General features: G+C 39.7%; 1 long non-coding RNA gene across 1 annotated transcript; it reads right to left on the reverse strand.

Moving 5' to 3' along the window:
• Positions 1-2,667: 2,667 nt before the first annotated feature.
• LOC134865245 (uncharacterized) lies at positions 2,668-5,242 on the reverse strand. The gene is made up of 4 exons (XR_010165916.1): positions 5,179-5,242; positions 4,447-4,599; positions 3,996-4,085; positions 2,668-3,404 (listed from the first exon to the last, which is right to left on the reverse strand). It is a non-coding gene; the product is annotated as an uncharacterized LOC134865245 (long non-coding RNA).
• Between the last annotated feature and the right edge of the window lie 2,559 nt (positions 5,243-7,801).

Here is a 7,801-nt window from a genome sequence, read left to right on the forward strand (position 1 = left end):
TGAAGCGTTATATGTGCTTACTGTAAACTAACTCTACACATGGTCGCCAGCGTTTGTAGATTTTGTTCGTAACTCCAAACTTTTCGTAGCTACTAAAAAGTTGATGAATGCGAAACCGAAATAATTGATCCGAACGGATCACGGATCAATGATGATCCGTTGCACCACTACTAGCTACTCACTAAACCACACACGGATGTGTATTTGTTCATTACGTGTTCGTTTTCATCCCTCTCATATCTGACCACAATGACATAGCCGCCAGTAATATCAGGTAGCTAACAGGACGGATGCTGTGGAGATCAGCCTTCACAAACGTCTTATTTTCGCATTGAACTAGGTGACGTAGAACTGGTCTAGCTAGGCTAACTTTAGCACAATTCACTGAGGTTAGCTAGCAACCTAACAAGCTGATCAGCTTAAGCATGTTAATACACTTTATTTGGCTCAAATAATTTTACTTCAGCAACGTTAAAATGATACAGCATACAATCTTTTTGCCAGATTAGCTGCTACTAGACTTACCTCAAAACTTGTATCTGTAACGTATCCCGAAAATTGTCCAGAAGAACCACTCGCTGACGACTGAGCACTCCACTCCAAGAGGGACCGATGGGTAAAAAAACGTGCGCTGTGGTTTATCTTGCTTATGATTGGTCGGTGGTCGTGGAACGCGAGTCATTTGAACAAAGATTTTATTTATTAAATAAAATGGTCCATTACAGGGAAAGCAGAAGATCTTGTGAAGCAAAGATGGATAGAAGGCCCGGAATTCCTATGGGAACCTGAAGAAACGTGGCCAACATTTCCTGTGGATACAAGTCTCACTGCCGACGACCCAGAAGTAAAGAGAAATCTGACGGTCAATGCAATACTTGTTGACACCAACGCCACATCGCAACTGATGACCCATTTCTCTGATTGGCAAAGATTGAAGGTTGCAGTTGCCTGGCTCATTAAGATAAAAGGAACTCTGCTCAAACTGAGTAAGAAAAATAAAAGAGTTGGAGCTTGCAAACACCAGTGCTACTGGAGCAGCAAGGGTGCAAAAGGAGATGCAGACTTTCTCAACATCACTTGGGAATCAGAAGGTGATGCTGGAAGATCTCTTGGAGGCTGAGACCTCCATAATTGCTTTTTCCAGCAAGAGAGATTCACCACTGAATTTGCTGCACTAAACTTTGGCAAGCCACAAGTGCCGAGAAGTAGCAGCATCTTCAAATTGGATTCGGTTCTAAAAGGAGGACTTCGAGTTGGGGGACGGCTGAACAAGGCAGCAATCCCTGAGGACATTAAACACGCCCATATCTTGTCAAAAGACCAACCCATCTCCGACCTTATCCTGCGTCACGTCCATCTACAGCTTGGACATGGAGGTAGAAATCATGTTCTTTCCGCTACAAGGAGAAAATACTGGATCACAAGTGGACCTACTGCAGTGAGGAAGATCATATCAAGATGCCTCATCTGTAAGCTCCAGGGTGGAAAGACTGGTGAGCAAAAAAATGGCAGACCTGCCAGAAGAGAGAGTGGTTTCCTCCGTATTAGCAACCAGTACTAGACTCCGTTTAGGACTTAGTCAGTACACAAGTGTTGTATGTTTGAGTCATGTAAGATATGGCAGAGGAGGTTGCTCCTCTATTTTTGAGAGGCAAGAGGAAGATCAAATCATCGATCAATCACTGTTTTACTGCTTAAGTTTTCATTGGACAGAAGAAAGTAGAGATAAGTAGCAAACTAGTGTAGTAATAATAATAATTAGTATTTATATAGCAAAGTGCTTTCCAGTAAAAATAAATAAACCCATATACACTGTAAAAAACAATTTGTTGTTTCAACATAAAAATATAAGTTAAAGGGCTGCCTTAAAATTCTAAGTCAATTGAACAAACATAATTTGTTGTTCTAACACTACTTTATGTTGTCTTGATTAAAAATCTCTTGTTATGTAAACCTCTGCTTTAGTTGGGTTGATTTGAAATTAATAATTGATGGAACTTCTTTTGCTTTTTGGCTGAACTTAAAAATGTATTTCAGCATAATGAAAAATGGTAAGTTCAGTAAACCTTCATTTAGTCTATTTGATATGGATTAGTTATTGGATTGAACTGCTTAGTTTAGTTGTTTGAACATATGAATCTACTTTATCTTAATTGAATGTGTCTGGTGATTTGCATTAAATATACTAATTGAATGAACTTATTAAACAATATTTCTTTGAACTTAGTCAATTTCAACATAACTAATGTGGCCTGGTTAAAGTTGATTACACTTAAAATCCATTTCACCATATCATTAAAAAAAAACATGATTAGTAAATAGATGCCTATAAAAAAGATAAGCCATGTCACTTTAGAAACAGTGATTAATGTAAATATGATTTCATGTTCATCTTGGACAGGAAAGGAACACTAGAAACAAACCTTGTTACAAACCTAATGACAGTTTTAAGTTTTAGGCATTAAGTAAAAACGTAATAAAATGTAAAAATACTTGAAAATGAAATTTGTCAATTGAAAAAATACTGTAAATGATTTGAAATTATACTATTGCTCTACCCTGCACTGAAGGTCAATGAAAAAGGAATCCACACTTCAGGTTCTAAGATGCCTGTTATTTGCAGATGTGATAAGAGAGAGAGCACACTACAAGTCTTTAGTGTTTGCTTGCATCACACTACTTTTTTATTGACCAGACAAACATTTGGTTCACACAGAACTACAGACCTCCTTCGGTCATATCACACTGGGGTTAGATGCTGAGCATTCAAAACATTCAAGCTTGTGTGTGTGTGTATGCATTTACATTTACAAGTCAGGGAAACTTTATTCCACCAGCCATTCTTACCTCCTTCTCAGATATTGCCTAATTGTTTCTTGGGGTCTTTTTTATTCCATTGTGATTACAAAAGATAATTTACCGCTATTATTAAATCTGACAGTTTTAGACGTTTGGCAATGCAGAGAGAACATTTTACACCAGTCTTCTTATCTTACTCGGGTAAAAACCTTGTTAAAAATCAAACAAGCAAAAAAAGATTTTTGCACAATTCAACCAACCGAGTTTAACCATGTTGAGCTCAAACGTCTTATGCCATATTACAAAGTTTTTCGCAAGAGTCTGTTTCTCAAGCCATGGACAAGTGAAGAACACTGCCCTCCACCGATGTTCATCAGGACCTTCTGAGTAACTTCAAATGTATACCTCAATTCTTTAGGATAGTCTATGTTGAGGGCAAAAAGAAGACCCATTAGCAAGGCAATGGCATGAGGGACGTCCTTCACTTCGGGCAAGATCACTTCTTCCTCAAGGACGACTGCTGTGGCAATGTCCTCTTCTCCGTCTTTCACCATCAAAACACCGACTTTCATACCCTTACAGACCGTGGCTTGATCATCTGTGGCCTAGACAAGATTTCAAAGAGAGCAAAAAATATCTTACTTAAAGACCAGTTCAATGTTGGCATCTACAACCATGTTACAAGGATATATCTTCCATCATGTCTATTCTAAAGCACAATGCTTTTACATTGATCTTTAAACAATTTATAAAACTGCCAAACTGTTGCCTTTGGACAATGGTGAGGAGCAATGGCATTGCTCTTGAATGCTTAACTATTTTTTGGGATATCAGCGCTCTATAGCACGAGGTATAGTCTAGAATTGAAGAATAGCGTGGTTTGTGACAAGTCCTATTATACTTTGTGGAAAGACATGGGGTGGCACTGGCAGGGGGGTTTGAGAGTGTGGCGTGAGGAATCACAGTGGGGGCTCGGTATTGGAGTGATGTTTGTGTGTGGGGTGGTGTTGGCAAAGGGGTAGTGGAGTGAGGGTGTGGAGTAGAGCAGTGATGTTTGAGGGTGTGGGGTGTTGTTGGCGGTGGCAAAAACATATTTATTAAGTATGCTTGAGTAGGTATCACTTTGCAGAACCTAAAGACCAGTTTAAATGAACTTGTTCCTGATCATTTGAATAAAGACATTGAAGTATTCTTACCTGTATTGTCTTAAATACACGTGAGGGATCTTCTTTAAGGAAGTGGGGAAGGCCCAGTAGAACAATGGTCCTCTTTGTTTGTGTGGAGCTCTGAATTCAATAGAGGAATAAATAAATGAACAGCACACCACCTAATGTATATCGAGCGCCATCTGTTTGTAAACTGATAAAATATTACTTAAATACAGTATCAAAATGTAAACCCAGGTATATAAAAACCTATAACAAGGCCAGTCCTTCAATATCAATATAACCTCGGGGAGAGCCATATGTATACATAACAAACTTTAGTCTGAACACATCAGGTACAGGTCAGGCTGGGAACATTGCAGCACAAATGGGAACAGTGCTGTCAAATTCAAACATTAGTGAAAGTTCCTCCCTGGACTGTATATGGTGTCGAAGATGATAACATGAAATGTGAGAAGCATGGAACCATTTGAACACTTACATCATCATTAAGACAGCTCATCAGCCTGGTCAATCCCACGATGCTACTCTTGGCTTTGTACAGCTCAAGGAACCTTGTCAGGTACTGGTCCAGCCCAGAGAAGAAGGAGCTCTTCAGGTCAACGGATGTAAGCCGAGCAAATTCTGCTTCAATCTGCGGATCATGGGTCAGGGGGAAAGAAATGACAATGACTGCTTGTAAATTGGTGCTTTAACTGGACACTTTGAATCAATTCATCAAACCTCACAACATAGCTCAAATTAGTGCGGTTGTAGGAGGTATTTATTCATAGCCAATGAAGTCCTCACAGTATATCCTTGTCAGAACACACCCAGTTTGGAGATGCCGAGACAGGCACCAGAATACAAGTCAGACAGCAAGGTGATGTGGATATTCTAAACATAGCATAATCTGATATCCATTATTTTAGATGTCAGAAGTACATTTCACTGCCGACCTGGTCCACAGCTATGCACGGCTAAGGTTCTGACACTGGTTCTCCTGCCATTTCTCCAAACAGATGTGCTGGCCGCCATCTACTGTAGGAAATTAACTAACTATGGGCAAATACCTCATAATCCAGGGATTAAAGCACAAAAAGTAATCTGATTGATAGTGACCAACTGACTGATTTTCACTGTAGCAACAGATAACTTTAACCCCTGTATAACCCCACTTCACATAATCAAAACTAGAGCGAAATCTCATTTAAGAAACCATGTCTTTCTTTACCTGCTGTTCTGTGAACAAGGCTGGCCACCTTTCTTTGACTTGTTCCACAAAAGGCTCATCTTCAATTATTTCTTTTCTCCGCAACGGAAAAGTACTCGTCATCATTTTACCAGTTTGCTTCCAATCAATTTTTCTTTTCTTCATCTCAACGACCAAGGCAGACCTCTCCATTTCAAGGTCACATTGGGCTTTCCCGTCTGGAAAATCTGGCAAGAAGAGAGGAATGGTGCGCTCAACTAAATTAAAATGAATGGGTTTGGGTGCGTAAACAAGGGAAATAGTAAGTGAGGAGAAAGTAAACGCACTCCCAGGCTATGCCTTTTTACAAATGTAATAATAGCCTATGCCGTCTTCAGTGTCTTACCTGGCAGAAAGTTCACTTCAGATTTTTTGGCCCTCTTGAGTTTTTTTGAATGTGGTCCAGAGGTACGGGCATTGATCATGACTTTCGGAGCACCCGGCCACTCGCAGCTTCTGGCGGAAGTTGGCCATTTTGAATTGCAAGCTAAACTTCCAGCAATACCACCCACGGTCAGAGCCAGGTTCCTTCAGACAAGGATGTTTTTGAACGAGAGCTTGGGCCACATTATCAAAGTCTTCACGTGTGGGGTAGGGATTGTACGCATACATGGCTTCTGCTAATTTGTCTAAAATGTCAGACTTCATGTTTTTGGATATGTCCAGAAGGGTTCCATCTCTATTGTAGGCTTCATTTCCTTGCTTCAGCTTTAACTCCACATCATACGAAAAGGCAGAAATGACAAATGGCTGAGGCAACTGACGGGTTTTGAGACCAGAAGGGCCCTCCTCAAGGGAAGATGATGACAGACTTGCTGTGTCTAAAGTTGAGTCTGTGTGGTAACATTCACGTACCTTGGTGCACACTTTCAAAGTTGCTTTCTCTTTTGGAAGTTCTGACATGCAACTTAAATTGCACAGGTCATTCCCAAAGTCAGGGTCTTGATACTGAAGCACGAAGTCTCCCTCCAGTCCAAGTTTGGTCTTTATGGTTAAGTAGAACTCATCCACATTCTCAGGCAAGTTTTCAATGTTAACTTTTCTAATATCATCTTCTCTCAAAATGATGCGCAGCAGCATGACGAACCTGTCTAAAAATAAAAATAATTAGAACATATCATTTCACAGACTGAGCGTGGTCATATTAAGGCATCACACTTTTCCAAGTTTCTCCAAAAGGAAATAAAGGGTACATCTTGTTGTATGATCAGGTTTTTGGAGTGCGATTTTGGTTGCGGATCTGATATGAATCCAACTTGAACCATAATGTGAAATAACTTCTCACACACACACACAGTATTTCACAGACTTGAGTAGACGCCTGGCTTTTTTCTAATATCTTTATCTTTTGATTGGACAACCCTGAAGAAATGACACTTTAATGGTGAAAAAAAAGAAAATAATAGTGGCCACAAAATATTGACACTTTGGGTACATATTCACAGGCGTGTACTCATTAACGTTGCCAGCTGTAAGGGGACATACAATTTAGACTATTTACTACAGAATGTACACACTTCTTTACAATGCAGCAAAGTGTCTTTGTGTTGTCTCATCAAAAGATAAAGATATTTAGAAAAATGCCTGGTGGGTACTCAATTCTGAGAGATACTATATATATATATATATATATATATATATATATATACACTGTATATATACACTGTATATAAATAAAAAAGCTTACCTTAATGTACAAGAAATGCCTTTAGGGAAATTAGATGTCGTCCTCTCACAGTGTATGCTGACAATGGAATGTAATGGTTCAACTCTTCAGGTTCAGCTACCATCAGTTGGGCAGGGACTCTCTTGAAGACTTCGTAACAATGCCGGGGTGGCAATGGTATTATCCGGGACCTTTCCCGGCCCAAACCATCGACCTGGCCTGATTGGCCCATGGGGAAAATAGTTGTAACTAATTTTTGTCACTTACCTTATTCTTGCATTAATATCAATTCAACTGTAGTCTGCATAAATTCACCATTGCAGCGCAGCCGCCTGCTGCATCACAGCAGATTAAATAGGTTCTACCATGTAAGGGAATTCTCTCCTCCCAAATGTTTCAGATGGTTTGGCCCACGGCTCGTCTTTTAAATAACAACGGCGCGAAACAGAGCGCGTCAGTGATGGAGGGTAGAAAGAGGCCAGGTGGAACGGAGAGGGCTAAGCTTAAAAAAAGACAGGAGGTGGCAGCCAAATGTGCCAAATTGACAGATATGTTCTCAAGACAAGCTGGTAGGTTACTGAGAGATATGGATAATAGGCCTGGTTGTGAATTTGATCAAATAGGCTATAACGTGGCGAACGTTTGCAATGTCAACTCAACTGTCATCTGACTGCTTTTGTTGTTAAATATGTAAAATCTCACAATTTATATGATTTAGAAGTGTATTCCTATATTCAAAGAAGAACCGAACACTTTCTTTACATTCCAGTTCTGATGAACAATTGCTTAACGCTTTATCACACTGTATCTCCTCATCAACTGTAGCCTGCATTCCCACAGGCGCGCACATGTGGTTACTAACGCAATGTTAAATAGGGACGATCACATTTGTTGTTTGATATTTGTTATTAAATGCATCTCAAACATGCAATTAAAATA

The sequence above is a fragment of the Eleginops maclovinus genome, chromosome 5, assembly GCF_036324505.1.
Source record: "Eleginops maclovinus isolate JMC-PN-2008 ecotype Puerto Natales chromosome 5, JC_Emac_rtc_rv5, whole genome shotgun sequence".
Classification (NCBI taxonomy): domain Eukaryota; kingdom Metazoa; phylum Chordata; class Actinopteri; order Perciformes; family Eleginopidae; genus Eleginops; species Eleginops maclovinus.